This window comes from Saccopteryx bilineata, chromosome 2 (assembly GCF_036850765.1).
Source record: "Saccopteryx bilineata isolate mSacBil1 chromosome 2, mSacBil1_pri_phased_curated, whole genome shotgun sequence".
Classification (NCBI taxonomy): Eukaryota; Metazoa; Chordata; class Mammalia; order Chiroptera; family Emballonuridae; genus Saccopteryx; species Saccopteryx bilineata.
The window spans coordinates 161,137,561-161,162,982 of NC_089491.1; the positions used below are offsets into that span (position 1 = coordinate 161,137,561).

Consider the following 25,422-nt stretch of genomic DNA (forward strand, 5'->3'; position numbering starts at 1 on the left):
CCTGGGTGAGTAGCAAGGAGCAAGCCACTTATATTCCGCACCTCAGTTTCCCCATCAGTAAAACAAGGGTGATTCCCAAAGCTTGCATCGCAGGTCACTGCTGGAATTAGGATACTATGCATTGAGCTTTCCATGTGCTGCCAGCATTCTAAAAATGGCAAGCTCGTTGGCTTACCATTTTTATTTTGAAGAGGTTGTCAAATCAAAGAAAGTGAGAACTCTACCCCTAATAGGAGAGGTGGGCAAGGAGCCTGAGCTGACTTCAAGTGCCAGGATAAGTCCTCTCTGCCCTTTCTTCCACACCGAAGAGCTCAAGAGAATGTGGCCTCTATTTCTAGGCTCTCTCTGGGCTGAGGACGAAGGTGAGTGCCAGCCTTCCAGAGTGCTGCCCGTCTCTGGAGAAAGGAAGATGAGCAAACTTAAAGGCAAGTTTTGCCTTAATTCAGCCTCATCGTGGAGCCATGGCTTCTTTCCTGGGGAAGGAAGTAACATACACCTCTTAGGGCCTCGGGACTTGTCCCCACAGTACAGGCAGTAGGAAAGGGATTCAAACCCAGCTATACCTCTTATTAGCAAGGTGACTCTGGACACGTTACTTAAATCTAAATTTTGCCATCTTACCTCTGAGAGTTGGACAGTGACGGGACCTACCTCATAGGCTGGAGGTGAGGACTACATGAGATGTGCGGAGCCTTTAGAACAGGACTTGGCACACAGAAAGTGCCAACGAATGTTAACTCTTATTATTTTCTTTGGTCCACAATAAGAATTCAATTGGAGAAACACTTCATTGAGAACATGCTGTATACAACAAGGCATTCTCCTAGACTAAGCAGACCACAGGCTGATGAGAGTGTCACAACTAGGACACTCAGTGGGTTGCAGTGACATGACTTTTTTTAAGCTCATGAAACACAGGGCGGAGGGGGGGGGGGAGTCCAAGAGGGAATCAGGAAAACCTTTGTAAACAAGTTGACATGGAAGCTGAGCCTTGAAGTTGGGATTCTGCAGCTTGGAGACAACGGTGAGAGATGGAATTTTCCAGGCACAGGCACAGCGAGGGCCAGGACCTGAAGGCTGAGAAGGGAGCAGCTTCGGAAAGCCATGGTTTGGTGCTGGGTGGGACACATGGAAGAATGCTGAGCAGGGCAGGCCCTGCATCCAAGGAGCTGCTTTGAGGTGGGGTTTTGCTCCTTATTTGGAGGTCTTTGGTGAGTCATTTAAAATCTGAACTTCCGACTCCACAGATGTAAAATGGGTGATATAATACACCTACCTCCATGGGTTACTGCAAAGACTGAATGCTTAGCTGTGTGTAAGAAGCACTGTAGAAACTAGAGCATTATGCAAATATCAGTAATCTCTGCTGTGAGCCCTGCCAGGTGTGGGAGGGGATAAGGGCACCTTCTGAGCGCTCTTGCAACATCAGGAGAGGAGAGAAACTGCCTGGGCTGACAGGCTGGGAGTGTTTCCTGCTGCTGCTGGGTGCTCCCAGCCATTCTTGCCACCCTGAGCTCTGGTGCGGACCTGAGGGAGAGCTGAGACACACTGACCTTATAATATGAATTCCCAGGCTGGTTAGAGTTCTGTGTGTCGGTGCACACTTGTCTAGAGGATAGTATGTCCCTGAAAGAAACCTGGGACAAATGCTTGGCAGACAGATGGATCTCAAGTTTGGCTTTCCCTTGTCCTTGGAACATATTGAAAGAAAGGAAGAAAGAGAGAAAGAGAGAGAGAAAGAAAAAAGGGAGGAAGGAAGAAAGGAAGAAAGGGAGGGAGAAAGGAAGGAAGGAAGGAAGGAAGAAAAGAAAAGAAAAGAAAAAGAAGGAAAGAAAGACAGAAAGAAAGATGAAAGAAAAAGAGAGGGAAAGAGGGAGAGAAAGAGAGGGAGGGAGGAAGGGAGGTAGAGAGGGAGGGAGGGAGGGATAAAAGAAAGGAGAGAGCGAGAGAGAGGAAGAAAGGAAGAGGGAAAGAGAGAGAGAGAGAGTGAGAGAGAGAGAGAGAGAGAGAGAGAGAAAGAGAGAGAGAGAGAAAGAAAGAAAGAAAGAAAGAAAGAAAGCTTTCTAGCAAATTACTCCAAAAGAGCAAATCCTTTCTCTTCCACTCTCCTGAATATTTGATTTGCACAGGTTGGGGTTGGGATAGGGGAAGACTCCAGAAGGTTGGTGGCTTCAATGAAGTTGATTGCAGACTCAGAATTGAAACTTAGGTCTATCAAATAACTCTTTGCCACCCTGTTAGCCCCCACTTGCAAGGGTACTAGATGGAAACATCCATGATTTTCAACAAAAATCAATTAATAATAGAAAAGAAATAGCGTAGGATTTGAAATCAGGTGATTCAAATTCAGACATCTGGTTCTTCTTCTCACTGGCCTGCCATTTTCACTGCCCACTTACTAGGAAGCCCCAGTTTTTTCTTAGAAAAATGAGGATGATCATAACTATGGCACTGAGCTGTTCAGAGTTTGAGATAAGTGAATGCATAATAAACAAAAGCCTGGTCCATGATGGATACTAAATTAAAGAATAGACACCAAATAAACTTGGACAGCAGCTGTTTTTTGTTTTTTTGTGTGTGTGGTTTTTTTTTTTTTGTATTTTTCTGAAGCTGGAAACGGGGAGAGACAGTCAGACAGACTCCCGCATGCGCCCAACCGGGATCCACCCGGCACGCCCACCAGGGACGACGCTCTGCCCACCAGGGGGCGATGCTCTACCCCTCCGGGGCATCGCTCTGCCACAACCAGAGCCACTGTAGCGCCTAGGGCAGAGGCCAAGGAGCCATCCCCAGCGCCCTGGCCATCTTTGCTCCAATGGAGCCTTGGCTGCAGGAGGGGAAGAGAGAGACAGAGAGGAAGGAGGTGGGGGGGTGGAGAAGCAAATGGGCGCTTCTCCTATGTGCCCTGGCTGGAAATCGAACCCGGGACCCCCGCACGCCCGGCCGTCGCTCTACCGCTGAGCCAACCGGCCAGGGCCGACAGCAGCTGTTTTTAATTTTGAGATTAACCAGCAAGTCTGTAACAATTGAAAGGCGCTCTGGAGAAACCTTGGTCCCCAGCTCTGGCCGAAATGGATTCTTGGTGGTGTCTTTCTCCATAAGAAAAGACACTAACAATGGAAAAATTAATCCTCATAAGCAGGTCCTGATTGTTTGGGTCAGGAATGTCTCTTCTGAGCCAACGGTGTCTGTCTCCACCGCCAGATGGCACTGGTGCCCAATTAAGACACTGCCTTAGCTTTTCTGCACTCAGCTTTTCTGAAGATGCAGTTGTCAAGTCCAGGTGGAGGACGACAGGACACTGAGCAGGGAGGAGCACGAGCTGTCTCTATCAAGGCTGTGCTTGCTGCTGAAGGACTGTACAGACTAACCCAGAACACTGAAACAGGCATAGAAAATTCAGAGAGAAATGTGTAAAAGCTGCAGGCCTACCCATAGTCATGTGGAAGTTTCAGTGAGGGTGAGAGTTGTTGGGAGGCTTCATATAGGTAGGGACAGGAGAGTGGGGCTATATTACAAGGAGTCTAAAGCAAAAGACAAAGGAGTGTATACTTGGTGCAGCAGCAGGGAGTGCCCTCAAGTTCCAGTCAAGGCAATGGCTGATGAAAATTACATTGTGGAAAAATCGCACTAGGCCTGAAGCAATAAGGGACTATGTGTGTGTTGGAGATAAGAAATGTTGGAAGGAATGGTGAGATGAGGGAAAGGTGCTTGGGAGGGGTGAGGGGGCAGGGAGGAAGGGAATGACTGTCCTCACTGCCTGTACTGTCAGCCCCTGGGAGCATGATGTCATACACTCAGTACAAGTGCACTGCCCAGCTGGGAACTTCGTGTCCCAGTCCCCTTGCAGTAGCTGGAGCCACGTGGGCGAGTCTGAGCCACCCAGAGTGGGCGTGCACAGCTGCCCATGGTGCCCACCAAAGAGACTGCCCCACCTCTTTCCTCCTTCCTTCAGCTGGGTGTTGTCACCAGGGCAAGGCCATGGCAGAGCTTCCCTCAGCTTGATTCCGGAAGGACAGTGAGGAAATCCCCTCACTCCCACCCACCCTCTTGTCCTCTCCTAATGGGTGTCACAGAAGAAACCAACTTCAGTTGTGCTAAGCCACAGAAACTTAGCAAAGAGAACAGCAAGGTTTTGATAATATGTGGAATAAATATGAATTTAACTGAATTCTAGGAGCTTTACATGTTCTTAGGTCTAGCTAGCAGGGCCTAAACTTGAGTGTTTCTGGGAGCTTCTCAGGTTACGCATTTCAATAAAATATGAAGTCGGAAGCATACACGGTCCTAGTCCGCCATGAATTCCAACCCTGAACGAATAGTGATGACCGAGCAAGGCACTGCCACACAACAAAATGTTCCTGGGAAGTAACAGAACTAAGAAGATGCAATCTTTGTAACGCTGTCCACAAAAGGAATTAAAGTTTCATGGTCCTGCAGGTCCCTCAAATGGTCCAGATTTATGAGAAGTCAGAATACCACATCCAGCCCTTTAAAGAAAAACATCCGTCTCATTCTGATTAAGCCAACCTTTCCACCCAGTCTTCCTCTCTCCAGATCTTTACTCAAAATCAAAGCAATAGGACACTCTTGTGGGGTGCCATTCAAAGTGAATGGTTCTTACTCAAGTTCTACAGCAGGGAGGAGGCAGGGAAAAAGGATTGTAGACAGAAGAGCAGAAAGGTAACAAGTCACAGAAATGGGGAAGAGTTCATAAATACCAGAATCCATCCAAAGGAAATGAGAATCAGGCCCAGTGAAAATCAGAGACTTTGGCAAATGGTACCCCACACAATTCTGGTACAAAGTCAGCTCTTAATAAATACTAGTTTTCTGCATTCTATATTGAGACTTTTAGGCAAGGGCTTGTGATGTGAAAAAATACTGGACATGATCTGGCAGAAATGTGTGTTCTCCTAAAACTTGTTCAGAAGAATCCTTGAAGCCCTAGAGGCCATCTAATTATACCCTTCACTTTATAGATGAAGAAACCAAACACTGGCGGAGGAAGGTGAGTCAGAGGAGGAGGAGAGCCTGAGCACTGATCTCCAGATGGGGTTTTCCAGGATGACATGTAGCAGGGGACAGGGTGGGACAGTGGGGTGGACACATGAGACAATGGATGAAGCCATCTTTGGAGCCAGGTACTCCTGCATGTTGCTGTCCCCTTGGGCAAATCTCTTTGCTTTTCTGACCCTCAGGTTTCCACCTGCAAAAGTGCATTTTATCCTGAATAGTGCTCAGAGGCTGGGCGGGTGAGTGGAACACAAAGAGCCTGGCACACCCTGGTGCACATCGGCAGTTATGAGGAAGAGACAGAAATACGGAAAACGTGATAGATGGACACAGACATCGCCCAGCTTCTGAGCAACCACTTGATTTTACAAAGGATTTTTAGAGTTCCAAGTCAACGTCCTGGTGAGCTTGTCCTGGCTTTATGTGAATGATCTGGTTCCATCTAGTGCTCTAGTGAAACCGTTGAGCCACTGGAGAAGGGAGATTTGTGTCATTTCTCCGAACTTCCCTGTATTTCCCCCTGCCATAGAAGTAGAAATGTCAAGTTCAAGATTGTTGTGCAAAGTAGGGAGAGAATCTAGTCAGTCTTTCAAGGGCTGTACACCCTTTGCCAGCTCCTCAAGAAGAAACAGCTCCTTGGCTTTCATTATCAGCCAAGAGTGATTCAACTTCCCTCTGGGCATCTCCATCCATCTGGGGTGGGTCTTGAGTCTAGGCTTCAGCACTCCTGACCTGATGAGGTCCCTAGCAGGCAGGTTCTTGGCACTCTGGAAAGAAAGAAAGGTGGAGACATGTCCCCATCTCAGATACGCACATAGCAAAAGTCCTTCAGCTGAGACAGCAGCACTCAGCCTCTCTGACTTCCTGTGGCCACACATGGAGCCGCTGTTTCCAGCCCTGCTCCAGGGGTGTGGCATTTCGATTTCCTGGTGTTTGGCAAACCAATGTGTTCCAGTGTGAACCAAGTGTGAACCTTTGCTTGCTTATATTTTGCCTAATTGTTGCACTGGCGTGGGGCAGCGGGCAGCACCATGAGTGTATAGACTATGGAAGGCTGTGGGTGCAGAAGGCCTCTGGGTGGCAGACTGCAAATTGCGATTGCCTTCCTGCTTAAGAGGGGCCCTTGTTTGCTGGAGAAGGTTTTTTCCCCAAGCCTGTTTTGCTGAGAGGGAGAGAGAGTGCAGAGGCTGGTGGGGACCTGTGAGTCCAGGCGAGTCTGGAGAATGAGTTGGGGCTTGGGAGCCCTGAGAGAAAGGGAAGCAGTCTTCCCTGCTTGTTTGCTCGTCCACCATTACGAGACTTTAATAAACAGAATGGCCCACCATTTTCTGGCTCCACTGTTCCCTTCCCACCTGCTGGAATCCACGGGAACCTGCACAACAACAGCAACGGCCACTGGCCTTACACCTGGTGGCAGGCACTCCATTCAGTTCAGCATGCACGGAGCAGACAGTGTGGGGAGCAGAAGATGCCTGACGGAACAGACTGCACAGGCCCGGACTAGGGGGAAGCTGAAGCCATCGCATGTCACTCTGGGCATTTTCACATTAATCCTGCACCATCTCTCCCTGAGTAAGTTGTTCATATCCCCATTTTGCAACAACAAGGACAACAAATAAGTTCTGGAGGATATGTCACCTACCACAGTCAGCAAGCAGCAGAGTGGCATTGGACCCAAGACCTTGGGACCTCCTGGTTCTCCCACACTCATTCACCTTGAATGACTCAGGTGACATAAAAAAGAGCAGAGTCACAAGGCTGGACTCAAAACAGAGGTATTGGAAATGGTTTGATAGCTATTCTCAGGAGAAAATAGCAAGCACACTTTCCATTTATTGGTGATAGTTACCATGTTCCAGGCACTAGATTCTAAGCACTTTATGTGCAGAACCTCATTTAATCCTCCTTGTGCTCAGGTAAGGCAGGTGTTATTGTCCCTGTCTTATGTCTGGGAAGACTGAAGCTTAGAAGACAATCAGCCCACAATCTCACAGCAAGATAGGTGACAGAACGGGGACTGAACCCGGGTGTGGAGAGTGTGGAAGCTGTGCTCTGAACTGTGGGCTCGACCACAGCCGTGGTGCGGGCATCTTCACACTCTTGAAAAGAAGAGCGTGGGAACAGGTATGCAGTGTGTGCAGCGCAGGGCGATGCAGACGTGGTCAGCAGCACCAATCGGTCCAGTCCCCACTGACAGCAGAAACAACCATGCCTACCAACAGCTTGTTCAATGCCCTCAGCGATTGTTTCTCTCTGGCAATGGGGGTGATTTCAATTGCCTGAAATCCTCAGTATTGATAAACTAGGACAACTTTTTTTTTTTCTTTCTGAAGTTGGAAACGGGGAGGCAGTCAGACAGACTCCCGCATGCGCCCAACCGGGATCCACCCGGCACGCCCACCAGGGGGCGATGCTCTGCCCATCCGGGGCGGCGCTCTGTTTGGACCAGAGCCTCTCTAGTGCCTGAGGCAGAGAGCATGGAGCCATTCCCAGCACCCGGGCCATCTTTGCTCCAATGGAGCCTTGGCTGCGGGAAGGGAAGAGAGAGACAGAGAGGAAGGAGAGGGGGAGGGGTGGAGAAGCAGATGGGCGCTTCTCCTGTGTGCCCCGGCCGGGAATTGAACCCGGGACTTCCGCATGCCAGGCCGTCGCTCTACCACTGAGCAAACCAGACAGGGCCAGGACAACTTTTTAATGCAAGACTAATCAATAAACAGAAGGAAGTGTGGGCAGGGCGAGAAAAGGTAATTGCCAGATGCCATAAACTAGAGAGAATCGATCGAACACTGGCTCTGTGTTTGAGCAATGCCCTGAACAAAGGTGGTCCCAGTCCCCTAACCAGATCTTGAACCTGAAACAAGACTTTGAGTTCTCACAAGAAAGGTAATTGGAATGGAGAACAAGCCTAAATGCAACCTTAGTTTCCAAACCACTCTGCACATAACCCAGTGGGTTAGAAAAAACTCACCTGCTGGCACAGGTTGTGGAAAGAAAGTTGATCTGATTTAGGCCTTAGGGAAAAGTTTCCCTGAGAATTCAGAACTCCAGGCCTTCCCTTCGTAGAGGTGGAGCTTGAGTTTACATCACCCTTGTATTGCCAAGCCATGGTATCATCATCAAATTGGCTGTGAAACGGGTCTGTGAGGACTTTCACAACAAAGCCCCAGGGAATTCTCACGGATGGAGTAAGCCCTACTAAACACAGACTCGTCATCAAACTGGCAAAACACGTGAGGAAACAGCCCACAGTGAGCAAAAGTCTACAAACAGAACAAGCAGCGGAATTTGAGCTCTAGGTATTTGAGGTGATAAATTGGCCACATGAAAGGAAATGGTAAATACAAAAGAATAAATCAGATTTCTAAAAGGGAACAAGTTCCTATTTAAAAATAAAAGTCAGGGGAGAGAGTTGAAAACTACCAAATAGAAATTTCAGAAATGAAGAATATATAGTATTTTAATTGGTAGCTCTACAAAAAGCTGAAATAAAGGAATATACACAGCTCAAGAGGTTTGGCAGAACCAAAAGGTGCATCTGAGGTAAATAAAGAGATCAAATGCACGCAGCAGAAAATCCATCACGCTGACAGGTGTTTCAGGAGAGAAGGGGCAAGGACCACGTTCAAAGAGATATGAGCAGGTAATATTTTTACATCTTCAGATTCACGAAGTTGAAGTCCTAAATGGTATAAATCAATAGAAATCCACAGTTTTTAATGGGCTAAAAAGTGAAGAAAAGAGGAAGTCCATGTTAAGTTGTAACTGGCACACTCTCAAATCGCCATTGACCATGGTTTGGATAAGAAGTTTCTCCTCTGCTGTGCACTGAAGATGGAGTTCCTTTCTGCCTTCCATGGGATATATTTTCAGAGGAGCAGAACTGAAAGGAGCTGGGAATTAGAGTGGAGGGAAGCTTTCTGAAGGTAGATGGGATGAAGGAGGTAGGTAGAAGAAGAAGGTGGGAAAGGAGGCACCCCTGCCTTATTCCTGATCTTAAGGGAATTATTTTTAATTTTTTCCCATTGAGTGAGATGTTAGCTGTGGGTCTGTCATAGATGGCCTTTATCATGTTGAGGTCTGTTCCCTGTATTCCCACTTTGCTGAGAGTTTTTATCATAAATGGGTGCTGGATTTTATCAAATGCTTTTTCTGTATCTATTTATATTAAGACTATACTTTCAGGGATCATTTCTATAGTTTGTATCTATTTATATTATCATGTGATTTTTCTTCTTCCTTTTGTTTATGTTATTAATCACATTGATTTATTTGTGAATATAGTACCAGCCTTGCCTTCCCAGAATAAATCCCACTTGATCATGATGTATGATTTTTTTAATGTATTGCTGGATTCAGTTTGCTAATATATTGTTGAGAATTTTAGCATCTAGGTTCACCAGGGATATTGGCCTATAGTTTTCTTTCTTTGTAGTGTCTTTACCTGGTTGTGGTATGAGAATTATGCTTGCCTCATAAAAGGAGCTCGGGAGTCTCCCCTCCTCTTGAATTTTTTTGATATAGCTTGAGAAGGATAGGTATTAGTTCTTTTTGAATATTTGATAAAATTTGCCTGTGAAACCATCTGGCCCAGGACTTTTGTTTGCTGAGAGTTTTTTGATAACTGTTTCAATTTCATTTGTTGTAATTGGTCTGTTTAGGTTTTCTGATTCTTCCAGATTGAGTTTTGGAGGATTATATGTTTCTAGGAATTTATCTATTTCACCTAGGTTGTCCAATTTTTTGGCACACAGATCTTCATACTTTTTTTTTTAATTTATTTATTCATTTTTTTAGAGAGGAGAGGGAGAGAAAGAGAGAGAGAGAGGAGAGACAGAGAGAGAGAAGGGGGGAGGAGCTGGAAGCATCAACTCCCATATGTGCCTTGACCAGGCAAGCCCAGGGTTTTGAACTGGCGACCTCAGCATTTCCAGGTCGACACTTTATCCACTGCACCGCCACAGGTCAGGCCCATACTATTTTTTTTTTTTTACAATCCTTTGTATTACTGTGGTGTCAGTTGTTACTTCTCCACTTTCATTTCTAATTTTATTTATTTGAGTCCTCTCTTTTTCTTGATGAGTCTGGTTAAAGGTTCATCAATTTTGTTTACCTTTTCAAAGAACCAGCTCTTGGTTTCATTGATATTCTGTATTGTTATTTTAGCCTCTGTGTCATTTATTTCCACTCTGATCTTTATTATTTCCTTTCTTCTACTTTCTCTGGGTTTTATTTGTTGTTCTTTTTCTAGTTCTTTGAGATGCAGGGTTAAGTTGTTTATTTGAGCTTTTTCTTCTTAAGGTATGCCTGTTATACTATGTACTTCCCTCTCAGGAATGCTTTTGCTGTATCCAATAAATTTTGAGTTGTTGTATGTTCATTTTCATTTGTTTCAAGGAAAATTTTAATTTATTCCTTGATCTCATTGTTAACCCATTCATTATTTAATAACATGCTATTAAGCCTCCAAGTGCTTGAATGTTTTTCAGTTTTTCTATTGTAGTTGATTTCTAGTTTCATGCTATTGTGATCAGAGAAGATGTTTGATATGATTTAAATCTTCTTAAATTTATTGAGACTTGGTTTGTGTCCTAATATGTGGTCTATCCTAGAGAATGTACCATGAGCACTTGAAAGAATGTATATTCTCCTGCTTTGGGGTGAAAGATTCTAAAGTTATCTATTAAATCCAGTTTATATAGTGCAGTGGTCAGCAAACTCATTAGTCAACAGAGCCAAATATCAACAGTACAACAATTGAAATTTCTTTTGAAAGCCTAATTTTTAAAACTTAAATTATATAGGTAGGTACATTCTTTATCAAGGTAGCGCCCACACATGGTGTTTTGTGGAAGAGCCACACTCAAGGGGCCAAAGAGCTGCATGTGGCTTGCAAGTCGCAGTTTGCTGACCAAGGATCTAATGTGTCATTTAAGGCCGCTGTTTCTTTGTTAATTTTCTATCTTGAGGATCTATCCATTGATGTTAGTTGGGTATTAAAATCCCCTACAATTATAGTATTGCTGTTGATCTCACCCTTTATGTCCATCAAAGTCTGCTTTATATGTTTAGGTACTCAAATATTAGGTGCATAGGTATTTATCATGGTTATATCTTCCTGTTGGATTGCTGCCTTTATCATTATGTAGTGACTTTCTTTATCCCTTACTATAGCTTTGTTTTAAAGTTGATTTTGTCATATATAAATATTGCTACCCCAGCTTTTTTTTTTCATTCCATTTGCATGAAATACTTTTTTCCATCCCTTCACTTTTAGTCTATGTATATCTTTTGTTCTAAGGTGGGTCTCTTGTAGACAACATATGTATGACTCCTGTTTTCTTATCCATGCAGCTACCCTATGTCTTTTGAGTGGAGCATTTAATCCATTTACATTTAAGGTTATCATTGATATGTAGTTGTTTATTGCCATTTTATTCTTTAAATCTACATTCTTTTTCTTGATTTTTTTTTCTTTTCTCTTATTACAGCAGGTCACTTAACATTTCTTACAGTACTAGTTTGGTTGTAATGAATTCCTTGATTTTTGTGTTTTTTAGGGTTTTTTTTGGTCTAGGAATCTTTTTATTTCTCCTTCAATTTTAAATGATAGCCTTGCTGGATAAAGAAGTCTTGTTTGTAGGATTTTGTTTTGCATCACTTTTGATATTTCTTGCCAATCCCTTCTGACCTCAAGTGTTTCTATTGAGAAGTTGGATGTCATCCTTACGGGGCTCCTCTGTAGGTAATTAACTGCTTTTCTCTTGCAGCTTTTAGTGTTCTTTTTTTGTCTCTTAACTTTGACACTTTAATTATGATGTGTCTTGATGTAGGCCTTCTTGGGTTCCTCTTTAATAGAACTCTCTATGCTTCTTGAACTTGTGTGACTTTTTCCTTCATCAATTTAAGGATTTTCAGCTATGATTTCTTCAAACAGGTTCTCTATTCCTTGTTCGTTCTCTTCTCCTTCAGTAACTCCTATGATGTGAATGTTGTTTCTCTTCATGCTGTCACAGAGCTCTCTTAGAGTTTCCTCAGATTTTTTGAGCCTCTTTTCTTTTTGCTGCTCTGTTTCCGTGCTTTAATTTATCTTGTCCTCTAAATCACTGATTCGATTCTCTGCTTCATCCAGCCTACTATTAATTCCTTCTAGTGCAGTCTTCATTTATGATATTGTATTTGTCATTTCCGTTTGGTTCTTTTTTTATGATTTCAATGTCCTTTTTGATGCTTGTTATCTCTTTATTTAAGTGCTCATTATGTCCATCCATTATTGCTCTAAGATCCTTGAGCATCCTAAAAATTATTTTTTAAACTCTGCATCTGGTATTTTGGTTACTTCCATCTCATTCAGTTTTTTTTCTGGGAATTTCTCTTGTTGATTCATTTGGGTTGCATTTCTCTGTTTGAGTATTTTTTCTGTGTATTAGGTAGTGCTGTGTGACTTTGAAATTTTTGTGTGGTCTTTATGAAGAAAATGGGTTCAGTGGTGCTGTCCTCCAGGCCACTTGTTTTCCTTGTTCTAGGAATGCTTCTTGAGGGTACTATTTTCCCTTTTGTTGTATGCATTAGATGCAGCTGGTCTTTTCATGAGTATGTTTATCCTTTCAGGCTGGCTGGCACTAAAGGTCAACCTTGATTATGTGCATTACACACTGTGCAATGTCTGTCCTGTTGGGCATATTTATTCACCATAGTGTCTGGTGCCTTTTATACTCCATGTTTGGGTGTGCTGCTTGTGTAAGTAGTTGAGTCTAGGGTTGGTGCTATCTCACCCACTACCAGTAGTGTTGGTTCTAGTTCTTCTTAGGTTGACGTCAGCTGTTGTTTGTAACTCTCTGTTGGCTACCAGTCTGCAGCTACTGCACTTTTCACTGTTTGTGTCTGAATTTTCTGTGTCTGGATACTGTGAGAAGGGCCAACCTTTGCATAAGGATCGGTTTCCTCCTGCTTAGAAATGACAACAGCTCCATAAAAGCCCCAGGCTCTGTAAGATTTTTGTCTCCACTTTTCAGCTTCTCCTTCTCCTCTTGCAGCTGCTTGGTCTTCCCACAGAGTCTTCTGTAGTGAGACTGTGGTGTGGGCTCAGAGTGGCCTCACTCAACCAACCCCTCTACAGGTTGCACACTTGGTGGTTTAGGGCAGCTGAGGTTATGAAAACAACATTTGTGGGACCCCCTATTTCAAGAGTCTCTTGGTTAGAAGCTCAGTACAGGGAATGTGGCTCCTACTCCAGAGCTTGATCCCTCAGCCACTGCTAGATACTCAAATTTTATTTCTCCCCAACATGGTGAGCAGTAGGTTAAGACCAAGTGTGGCTAACAGTCCCCTCTGCAGAAGTTCTTTCAGCTTTTGAGACCCCAGTCTCAGGGAGGAAGACTGAGAGAGTCCTCTCCTGGGGCTGACTGTGCCCCTCCAGAAGGTGGCTAAGCCCTTCGACCAGATCCCACAATAGACTCGCAGGGACCCACACTTTAAATGTTGATGCTACAAGACTCTCTCCCTTTCCCCTATGGAATCTAGCCTAGCTGGACAGAATATCTAGTGCCTAGGCCAACTGTCTATAAAGCTCCACCCTATCCAATGCACATGAGCTTCTGTGCTGGTGCTGATCATAGAGAGTGAAACTTGCCTCAGCTGGGCCAGGTGTGAGGTGCTTTTCCTTAGGATACCACTCTATCAACGGTTGTTAGGTCCTGCACCGATGCTTTCCGCAGCTGGCCCCTGGATGTGCCAGCCCTGGGCCTCCCTAGCAGGAGCCCAGCACAAAGCAGTGGGAGACACTGCTCATGACTGGCCCTCAGCAACCTTCTTCTAGCTACAAGCAAACCAGAGTTTGTGGCTGCCTCTGCTAGGCCCAGGTGTACAGGAAAATACCTAGTTGCACTCCTAGGCTGACTTTTACCCACTCTGGTCCTGGGGGAAAGTCCACTCAAACCCCAAGTTTCCCTGAATCTGCCTCATGCAGCCTCTGTCTGCTGGCTGCTTGTTAGGCTCAGCCACTGAAAAAGCATCTGCTAAAGTCTAGAGCCTGCAGCAATTCAGGGATTAGAAAGGGTGGTGGGTGTGACTCCACCCCTCAGCCCCAGGTGTCAGTCTGCCCAGACTTTTTTCACAGACCTCAGTAGAGTGTGGCCCCAGGAGTCTGGTGGGTGTGGCCTCTGAGACTCAGAGGTGTGGTCTGCCCACTCTCTGGACAGATTCAACTGAGTCTCTGGTGAGGTGGAAGCACCAGGCATAGACTCAGGAGAGTGTGGGGAGGAGCTCCAGTCTCAACACCAGAAAACTGAGTCACTGACGTGCTCCCTGCTTCCTGGCCTCTCAGAACTACCCATTGCCATGTCTGGGGTAGGAGAGACTCCCAAGGGCAGAGCAGCTGCTTTTTCCCAGGCTGATGCCACTCAGAGGGGATTGCTCAGCCAAAGAATGATGGCAGCTGCAGTATTGGAGAATGACTCAGCACAGGGTTTCCGGTGGCTGTCCCCCACAGTGTCTCTTCCTGGGCCTCTGACTTTACACTCTCCTCCTGCAACTCCAGTCCTCTCAGCTCTCCCCTGCCAGAGCCCCGGGTAAGTGGCTGTAAATGTGGTTTTCTGCACAGGCCCTTCAAAACGGAATCTGAGTCTGAGAGGTATGTCTCTTTCTCGCAGACAAAAACCTGGCTCTTTTCACAGCTAAGTGCTGTCTGGGTGCCTCTTCTAGGCTCTGGGGCTCTAGGCTGGGGCTCTGAGCCTGGGCTGAGGATCCACATCTCTCAGGGTGCCCCCCCACACACACACACACAGTGAGAGTCCCTCCAGACCCTCAGCTGCCACTCATTCCTGGGAGCAGGGCAGCCCTTTCCACATTTCCACCCTTCCTACCAGTCTCAGTGTGGCTTCTTTGGTGATCCTTGGTTAAAGAGTCCTCTTAGTTTAGTCTAAAGTTGGTTTTTCAAAATGATTGTTCTTAAATTAAGTTGTAATCCAATTTGGTCCTGGGAAGTGGCAGTTGGAATGTCTGCCTACTCTGTCACCATTTTTCTTCCTCATATCCATTGATTATTTCTTATATGTGCCTTGATGGGAGACTCTAGCCAAGCCAGTGACCCCGTGCTCAAGCCAGCAACCTTTGGGCTCAAGCCAGTGATTCTATGATCATGTCAATGACCCCATGCTCAAGCCAGCAACCCTGCACTCAAGCTGGTGAGCCTGGCTCAAGCCTGATAAACCAGCTCTCAAGCCAATGACCTCTATGTTTCAAATCTGGAACCTCAGCATCCTAGGTTGATGATATCCACTTATGCCACCACCAGTCAGGCTAGCATTTACCAAATCGTTATTACTGCGAAGTGGCTTTCCTCTGTGCCATATTCACTATGTTTCTATTTGGGTTATTAATGGTCTTTATTCTTACCTTTTCATAAGGAGAGGCTGGGTGGTTGCCCTATCCTCCCTTTGCACCCCATCTCACATTGGAGAAAGTGTGGCTGTTTTTACTCTAGCTTCATTACCATCCAAAATAACCAAAATTGCCTGACCAGGTAGTGGTGCGTGGATAGAGCATTGGACTGGGATGTGGAGGACCCAGATTCGAGACCCCAAGGTCACCAGCTTGAGCACAGGCTCATCTGGTTTGAGCAAAAGCTCACCAGCTTGGACTCAAGGTCCCTGGCTTAAGCAAGGAGTTACTCAGTCTGCTGAAGGCCCGCAGCCAAGGCACATATGAGAAAGCAATCAATGAACTACTAAGGTGTCAGAAAAAACTGATGATTGATGCTTCTCATCTCTCTCTGTTCCTGTCTGTCTATCCCTATCTACCCCTCTCTCTAACTCTCTCTCTGTCTCTGTAAAAAAAATAAAGCCAGGCTTGGGATTCTATTCCCTCCTTTGCCATTCAAAGTAACCAACATCATCTCCCACAGGAAGGACACGTGGGCAAAATTATCAATCATTTTTATGTCACTTCTCCTGTTTGGGCCATGAACACAGGGTGAATTCTCACGTTCAAATTATCCATGCCTTGCCTGACCAGGTGGTGGCGCAGTGGATAGAGTGCCAGACTGGGACGTAGAGGAGCTAGGGTTTTTTGTTTTTGTTTTTATTTTTTTCTTTTCTTAATAATTTTATTTTTTTAATGGGGCAACATCAATAAATCAGGATACATATATTCAAAGATAACATGTCCAGGTTATCTTGTCATTCAATTATGTTGCTTACCCATCACCCAAAGTCAGATTGTCCTCTGTCACCTTCTATCTAGTTTTCTTCATGCCCCTCCCCCTCCTCCTTCCCCTCTCTCTCTCCCCCCTCCCCCCATAACCACCACACTCTTATCAATGTCTCTTAGTCTCACTTTTATGTCCCACCTACGTATGGAATAATACAGTGAGGAGCTAGGTTTGAGACCTCGAGGTTGCCAGCTTGAGCACGGGCTCATCTGGTTTGAGCAAGGCTCACCAGCTTGAGCTCAAAGTCGCTGGCTTGAGCAAGGGGTCACTCAGTCTGCTGTAGCCCCCTGGTCAAGGCACATATAAGAAAGCAATCGATGAACAACTAAGGAGCCACAACAAAGAATTGATGTTTCTCATCTCTCTTCCTTCCTGTCTATTTGTCCCTATCTGTCCCTCTCTCTGACTATCTGTCTCTGTCACACACACAAAAAATTATCCATGCCTTACCAAAATTTTTTTATCTTTTATTTCCCCCAAATTTTCCAATTTTAGAACAACTATCTGGTGAAAAAGTGGTCTGCATTGAAAGGTAACAAAGATTCATATTTCTGAAATAAACTGTTAGAAAGTTATACTCAAGTTTGTCCTAGATATTGTCTCAGAGGAATATTGACATATATTAGAGTTGAGAAGGATCTTGGATGTAATTGTTATGTAATCACTCAACCAGTATAGACTTTTTTTTTTAATCCTCTTTAAAAGACCCTCAGGACAGATCATCAGTAATGACTTGAATAGCCCTTTTGACATTTCAAATATCAAATACATTCTCCCTTTTAAGGCAGTGGAAATACTGTACAGAAAATCAGAGTTCAACAAAACAAATCAAAGAAATATGCTCTTCACTCAAGACTTTGATTTGATATGTTCTCTTCCATTAGTGACTTTTGCTCATTTAACAAAAAATGTGTATTTCAAATTACCTCTAGTTTTGGTCCTAATATAAAAAACAAAAAACAAGACAGTAACTATGCCATTGTCTTTGTTCTTTAATCATGTTTAAATGACTGCACATATGTGCTCCCATTTCATGGAAAATATTGTTTCAATTTCTGTATCTGAATTATTCAGGGCTAGAAAGAGTTAATATACAGCAAAATATGAAGGATCTAAAAAGTTCCTGGGACTCCTGCCCATCTCACTGCACCCTGCAGTATTTCACTGAGACAAGGATTATGATGAGATATCTTGCCCTTTCTGTCTAGCGAACAGAGTCTCTCAGGCATTTCCCTCACGCACCTGAGTTCTGTGCCGGTCAACAGATTGAACTGAGATGGGTAATGTGGACCTGGCTGCGTCAGAACAGGCAGCAAGAAAGTGCTGAAAACTGGAGATTGCTATTATTTAAGTCAAGCCTAAGAGCCAGGAAGCATGGCAACCTTTATGGGAAATCCACTCGTTCTATTCTCTTCCCTTAACAAAGAATAATTGCACAGTTATTTAACTGACTTAAAGGCTAGGCAGTCCAGTCCAGGATTTCTATACAATTGCCTCCCCTGCAGTGAGCATTGCTCAGCAACCTGGGTCAGCTCAATGTCAAGATAAGCTGATATGAATAGTTTTCTACTCACTGGCCATTCTTTGGGTTTAAAGCTATTTTTATAGAACTCAAGAGTAAAGCAATGCACAAAAGAGTCTTCTTGGCTGTGGATTTATGTAGGCGAGACTGTGATAAATAAATATTCTGGAACACGATGCAAATGTCTCTCATCCTGCTACCTGAAGAGGGGTGGAATGGGGAAGCAGTGTGAATGTGGCTGTTGCCTAGAGGTGAGGTGCTGAAAGAAGCCTGACAGTGAGGGGGCGGGCTCCTGACAAATGCTCTGTGGTTTGTGCTGAGGTGTGGAGCTGGGGTGGGTGTGGGCGTGCCCAAGGGTAGGTTCTAGGAGGCATATCCCTGTGGATTGTTGGTAAGGTGATCAACTGTTTTACAATAAAAAGGAGGACAAAAATAAATTGAAGAAAACAATATTGTAAATAAAAGAAACATTTTATTCATTGCAACAATAATATACTATAATATGATAAATGCATAATAAAACATTTTTAATATTTTATATTATAATTATGCTTATATACCTATTAATTTTTAATAAAAATTGTAAGGAAAAGTACTCATTTAGATAATATTATGTAAATAAGTACTTTTCCATTCAATGGATATTTTTTTGTCAATGCATCACCTTGTAACAATATATTGGAAATATCTGAACAAGAAATATCCTTCATATTGAATTTTATGGCAAGTGCTGCAGCTAGAGAATCAACGTTCTATCTCGATTTCTCACTTCTCCAAAAATCATTAGCAATTGAGAAAACTTTTTCAATTGCTGCATTAGTTCCAGGAAGCACAATGTAAATTGAACAAGAAAAAATAAATTTTCACATGAAATATGTTCATTTTTTTAAATGGCTGAATATTTTCACCCATCTTTTATCAATTTCAACATGTTCATTTTCCCACTGTATTAATTTTTCAGAATTTAAATATACGTTCAGTCTTCTAATTTCTTCAAAGAGACAATTGTTGTCTATTTTGATGTCTGGCATTTCTTTAAATAAAAACTCAAGATAAGCCCTGGCCGGTTGGCTCAGCGGTAGAGCGTTGGCCTAGCATGCGGAGGACCCTGGTTCGATTCCCGGCCAGGGCACACAGGAGAAGCGCACATTTGCTTCTCCACCCTTCCAACGCGCTTTCCTCTCTGTCTCTCTCTTCCCCTCCCGCAGCCAAGGCTCCATTGGAGCAAAAATGGCCCAGGCGCTGGGGATGGCTCCTTGGCCTCTGCCTCAGGCACTAGAGTGGCTCTGGTTGCAACATGGCGATGCCCAGGATGGGCAGAGCATCGCCCCCTGGTGGGCAGAGCGTCGCCCCTGGTGGGCGTGCCGGGTGGATCCCGGTCGGGCGCATGCGGGAGTCTGTCTGACTGTCTCTCCCTGTTTCCAGCTTCAGAAAAATGAAAAAAAAAAACAAAAAAAAAAACCTCAAGATAAGATTCAAAATCTGTCCAATATACTTGTGATGAAGTCAAAAAGCACCATTGAAAACTGTTATTTCCCATGATGTTTGTTTCAGACCATTCTTCAATATATTGAAAATATGTAGGGTAAAAATTCTGTACTTCTTTGATAAACTTTTCTGTTATGCCCAGATTTGATTCCTTTAAGTCTGACAATTTTTTCTTTCATAATTAAAGGAAGAAATTTTTCTTCAAAACAAGATTTATATTGAAGAATAAAGTCATTCAAAATAAGACTAATGGCCCTGGCCGGTTGGCTCAGCGGTAGAGCGTCAGCCTGGCATGCGGGGGACCCGGGTTCGATTCCCGGCCAGGGCACATAGGAGAAGCGCCCATTTGCTTCTCCACCCCCACCCCCTCCTTCCTCTCTGTCTCTCTCTTCCCCTCCCACAGCCAAGGCTCCATTGGAGCAAAGATGGCCCGGGCGCTGGGGATGGCTCCTTGGCCTCTGCCCCAGGCACTAGAGTGGCTCTGGTCGCAGCAGAGCGACACCCCCCCCCCCCCGAGGGGCAGAGTATCGCCCCCTGGTGGGCAGAGCGTTGCCCCTGGTGGGCGTGCCGGGTGGATCCCGGTCGGGCGCATGCGGGAGTCTGTCTGACTGTCTCTCCCCATTTCCAGCTTCAGAAATAAATAAATAAATAAATAAATAAGACTAACTTCTGTAGCTGAAATGTGTTCACCTTCAATCTTTTGAATCGTTTTGTGAGAAATAGATGCTTGATTATTTACAAAATATATTAATATCTCAGATATTTTGTTATTGAAAAATAATTCCAGAATTTTAGGATATTTGTCTAAACTTAAAAAATATGAATAGAAAGGCTCAAATAATTGTAGAACATGCTCTATAGTAGATGTTAGAGCAAGCCATCTAACTTTTGAATATCCTAACAGTTTTTTGTATTCAACATTTGCTTCTTCACAAAATTGTTTTAAAGTAGCAACACAAATGGTAAAATGACTAAAATGCAAATAAATTGTATTTATTATTACTTCTACATCAATTAGCATGGCACATGACACTGTGTTGACTGCATTTGACAAAATATGTGCATTACAACCTATTTCTAGCATTTTCTTTTGGAGTAACTCTTGTAATTTTATGAATCAGCAACTTCAGCATTCCAGGTCAATGCTTTATCCACTGCACCACAACAGGTCTCTTGTAACTTTACATACACATTATTCACCCCTTTGCGTCTTCACCCACCAAAATTTGTATTTGTATTATTAGCCATTAGTGCAACAACTTTGGATTTCAAATTGTTTTCATTTATTACTCTGTATAGATGGTTTGACAAAATTTCAGAAGTTTCACCCTCAATGGATTCTAAATTTAAAATTTTTACTTGAATGCCCTTGATAACATTAAAATATTTTACTATTATTGGATACAACTTAATTTCTTTATGATTTGATACATCAGATAAAATTATTACAAATGCTGCAGTTTCCTAGTCCTCTGTAAGTATTTTGTCACAGTAATTTTTAAATACTGATTTCAAAATAGCCTTGCATTTTGTCCTGGCACATGAAAATCTTGCGTTGTGAAACTTTTTCAATAATTTAGTTGTACAAACCATACTACGAAAACTTTGATTGTGAATTATGGTATGAAATTCAAATGTTCTCTCCATTGCAATCGTTTTTCATCTTTAGAATAATTTGAAGTTTTAAAAAAACTTGTTACTTTACAACTGGAAATTGATGCATCTAATGATTGCTTATGTTTGTTGGTGGTCAAGTGTTTTGTTATCACTGCTCTGCCCCCAACTGCAATACAAAATTCTCCACTGCAAATATTGCAGAAAACAATGGTATCTTTCTTTGTTATGAGGAATGGAAATTCCTTTTTCAATTTATTGTTGAAATGGCATTTTCACTTTTTTGATTTTTCCATCCCTTAAATAAAATTTAAAATTAAAAATAGAATAGAGAGCCAAATGAATAACACAAGCACATTAGGAGTGGAAAACATCATGGTAGGTGAATTTTCCAGAAGCTAAATTTACAAAACTAAATAGCAAACAAAACCACTAATTTGGAGTAATATTCGGTGTATTTATCATTTTCTAATTAAAAAATGTCTGTTTTATGCAACTATTTAATTAAAATGCGTTATTAGTAGATATGGGTTGAGGTTAGATTTTCACTTTAAAATTAGAATTTTGGGAAAATACTTGTAAATAAAATTATATGTATTTGGAAACTATTAAATAAATAATGAATTAATAAAACATGAATTGTGCTTACCTGTCTGTGATTGACTATTCACTGAGAAAGAAATAATTGTGAGTCTACAATGTCGTAGGTGCCATGTCATGTTTCAGTAAGAAGTGCACAAAGACATTTGCATGCTCGGTATATCGCATGCTCTCTCAAGGTCTCCCGGGCAGAGTGCATGCATCTCATAATCGCGTCTTGCCGCACTGCACTGATCCTTGACAAATCATCATGTAAAATACAAATACGGCACATCACACACAATGGATATACTCTGCACTGATCCAATACAGACATTTACAGATTAGTCTTCCAGTACCAAAAAGGATGACGTGAAAGACGACACTTTTCAAGGGAGGACAGAACTTACAAAAGAAGGACTGTCCTCCCTAAAGGAGGATGATTAGTCACCTTATTGTTGGTCAACATGGACTCTCCCTGTACCTAAACTAGCGAGTTCTAATAAAGCTGCTTTCTTTTTTCTTCTTAGAGTCAATGCTCAGTGATTTGGAACTGAATGGGTAGGTAGCAAGCATGCTAGTCAGTACCTTTGCAAACTCATGCCTTTGACCACTAGAGGGCAGTGGCGGGGAGAGTGGTTAGCAAGGTCCCCAGCACTGTTGCTCAGTGGAACTCACTGCTGACAGTGCACTGCTTCCATCTCATCGGGTTGGTTGGCATCACTCTTGTGCTGCCACATAGTTTGCATGAGACCTGAGTACCACCCATGGTCCCTGCAGAGGGGAAGGTGGTCCCACAGCAGCACCAGCCACCAACAGATAGAGCCTCTGATGATCAAGTCCCTCCTGTTCCCTACACCAAGTGTCCCTCCTGTCCTGCCCTGCTGCTCAGCCCTGATCTCCTCACACCCAAAGCTGTGTTCCTGAGCAACATCTGCCTGCCCCAGACTAACCACTGTTTTTCCTCCCAAGAAATCCATCCTGCTTTGACCACGAGGCCCAGGTTCCTCTGGCCCAGTCCTGGTGCCCTGGCATTCATCTTTCTTTTTTTTTTTCTCTCTTTTTTGCATTTTTCCGAAGCTGGAAACGGGGAGGCACTCAGACAGACTCCCACATGTGCCTGACCGGGATCCATCTGGCATGCCCACCAGGGGACGATGCTCTGCCCATCTGGGGCGTCGCTCTGTTGCATCCAGAGCCATTCTAGTGCCTGAAGCAGAGGCCACAGAGCCATCCTCAGAGCCCGGGCCATCTTTGCTCCAGTGAAGCCTCAGCTGCGGGAGAGGAAGAGAGAGACAGAGAGGAAGGAGAGGGGGAGGGGTGGAGAAGCAGATGGGCACTTCTCCTGTGTTCCCTGGCCGGGAATCGAACCCGGGACTTCTGCATGTCAGGCCGACGCTCTACCACTAAGCCAACCAGCCAGGGCCGCATTCATCCTTCTTAAGGTGGAAAAGCAGACTTCCTTCTAGACACTCATTCAACCTAGAGAACAAGAGCAGTTTCAGATCCCTGAGACTGGCATCACACATCTGGCGATCTTTCCTCCCAGTGTACAATGAGAGGGACACTGTGCCTAGGTTTATTCCAGGTCCTCCAACTCAGTCAAGGAGAGACATTCAGACAGACTTTCCACCCATGCTTCTCTTGTGCTCATGAGCCTGGTTTCTGCACCAAACAACAGTGGGGTTTAAAATGCTCTGAACTGAGAAGGGCAAATATTCTGTCCTCCAAATAACTGACAGGTTTCTCAGGCCTCGAAGGTGACGGGCTTTCTACTTCTGACGAACTCAGCCCCTCCAGACACATTTCCTTTTTAAAAGACTTATTATTATCTACTGTAGTTAACAAATGGCTTTCCAAGTTTCCATGAAGACGCCTGACTGCAGAAGACACTAACGATGCAAGCAGAAGCCAGCAGGAGGAAAACAGGCAAGCTGCTGACTCTAACCCAGGGCAGGCTCTGTAAGGCATACATGAAGTCAAAGCAATGGCAGTTCTAATGAGATCAGGCAACAACAAAAGCTTGGAATTATCTAAGAAAAGACATTTCAAATGTGGCTGTACATGCACCCTCCTGAAGGATGACTAGGACCCTATGCATTGTCTTGACATACTCGCTAATAGATACCCGAGGATATTATTAGTAATAATATTCAAAATTAGAAGTTACTTTCTATTTATCTTCAACTTATTTAATTTTACTTTATGTATTTACAGCTTACCTGACATATTAGTCCTATACCGCTTGCCTATTATTAATAAATAATATACATATGTTGTGGTCTGTGCACAAAACTCTGGTACTGATAACTGTGTGAGGCCATGGGGAGTCTATTTGCTCCATAAACCCCTGAAGATGAAAATTGTAATCTCCCCTGTACCTATGCTCACTGCCTCTTCAAAATCTGCATCAGAATGCTTCCACCACCATCAAAATAATTAAAAACTGCTTTTAAAGAATCAGAGTCCAATTCTAAACAGTGGCAAGCAGACAGATTTGTCACTGACATTTCAGTAACCTGCTAAGCTAAGCTTCCTCACTGAGTTAGCTGCATAGCCTCCCTTTTTACTCAGACTTGGAACAGCCTGAATGGAATCTGTTGCTTATCACTACAAAGAAGAGCCAGGTGCCAAGTGAGCTGAGTCAGAAGTGCACAGTGCTCTCATCAAGAGCATGTGCATAAAAACTGGAAAGACGCAGAGATTTGCATGGCCCTTGTGCAAGGACTGCACACAAATTTGTGAAGTGTTTCATATTTTTTGTCTATTAAAACAAAAAGCATTGTAATAACTGTATGGTGCCAGGTGTGTACTAGACTTATCGGGCAAATCATTTCATAAATTATAAATGTCTAACCACTATGCTGTATGCTGAAATCAGTATAAAATAATATTGAATGTCAGTTGTAATTGACAAGTGAAAAAATAAATAAATGATATAAAATTGCAAATAAAAAGAATAGCAATCCATGTACAGAGCAAACCTTCTCCAAATACGAATGGAGAAAACTAACACTCTATATGACTTAGGGAATTTAAACCATGAGAATGTATACAACTAAGTTATACATGAAGACACTAAACAAAACCAGATCTACCTTGGGGACCAGGTTTTCATGATTACCATTAAGGGGGTAAATTGTAACATTCACCCTAATATTTATAGACTAAAATAGACTCTTCCATGCTGACAGCACAGAACCATGGAGACCAGTCGAATATTTAAGAGCTTCAGCAGATTCCAAGCCCTTATTGAAAAATTTACCCTCCCTATAGGCATGATCATAATGAGCTTCTATTTAAGCTAAAACATAGATCAGGTTCCTGAATTTACAAACAGAATGTTTATTCCAAAGCCTACAGTTCAGAATCTAAAGCATGTATTACAGCTCAATATGACAGCATTGCAGGTGCTTAGCTTAACAAAGATTTAAGAAAAGCAGAGAAATTTTTACTTTTGTTCCCAAACTAGTAACCAGGGAACCCTTCTGTGAGGTCAGTTGGCAATGGAGAAGATCACGTGAGGAACCAGGCCCAGGAACTTTAGCTGGAACCACTCACACCCACGTGCGCCAAAAGAAACTTCCCAGGAGCCCTTTGAAAAAGAACAACCATCTGTCAGCCAATTAAATTTTGCCACATCATATCAACTCGCCATCACCCTATCAATCCTATAAATTACCCCCCAGCAGAAGAATTTGCATAATTTCTCTGGCCCCCATCTTGTGGACCAGAGAACCTCGTCCGGGAAGCGCTCTACTAAATAAAGTTTTTGCTGTTCCACATTTGGTGGCTATGCCCTTCTTTCTTCCTCGGCAGGGAAAATACCTTACATTTGGTGCTAAAGCCTGGGAGGAGTTTGAAGCCCGCTGGGGCCGCTCCTCTCCCCTTCCCTTCTAAGGAAGAACCAGGACCTCCGACCTCCCACCCACTTCAGCACATGGTGCGGTAAGTCCCCTGCCTCCAGCCTCCCCTCAGTTCTTTCTGCCAAGACTCC

General features: G+C 43.6%; 1 non-coding gene and 1 pseudogene across 1 annotated transcript; both read left to right on the top strand.

The window, feature by feature from the left end:
• The first annotated feature begins 9,182 nt into the window (after positions 1–9,182).
• Positions 9,183–9,249, top strand: LOC136327783 (small nucleolar RNA U3; annotated as a pseudogene).
• Positions 9,250–24,084: 14,835 nt separating this feature from the next.
• Positions 24,085–24,186, top strand: LOC136327372 (U6 spliceosomal RNA). The gene has a single exon (XR_010729607.1). It is a non-coding gene; the product is annotated as a U6 spliceosomal RNA (small nuclear RNA).
• Positions 24,187–25,422: the final 1,236 nt, after the last annotated feature.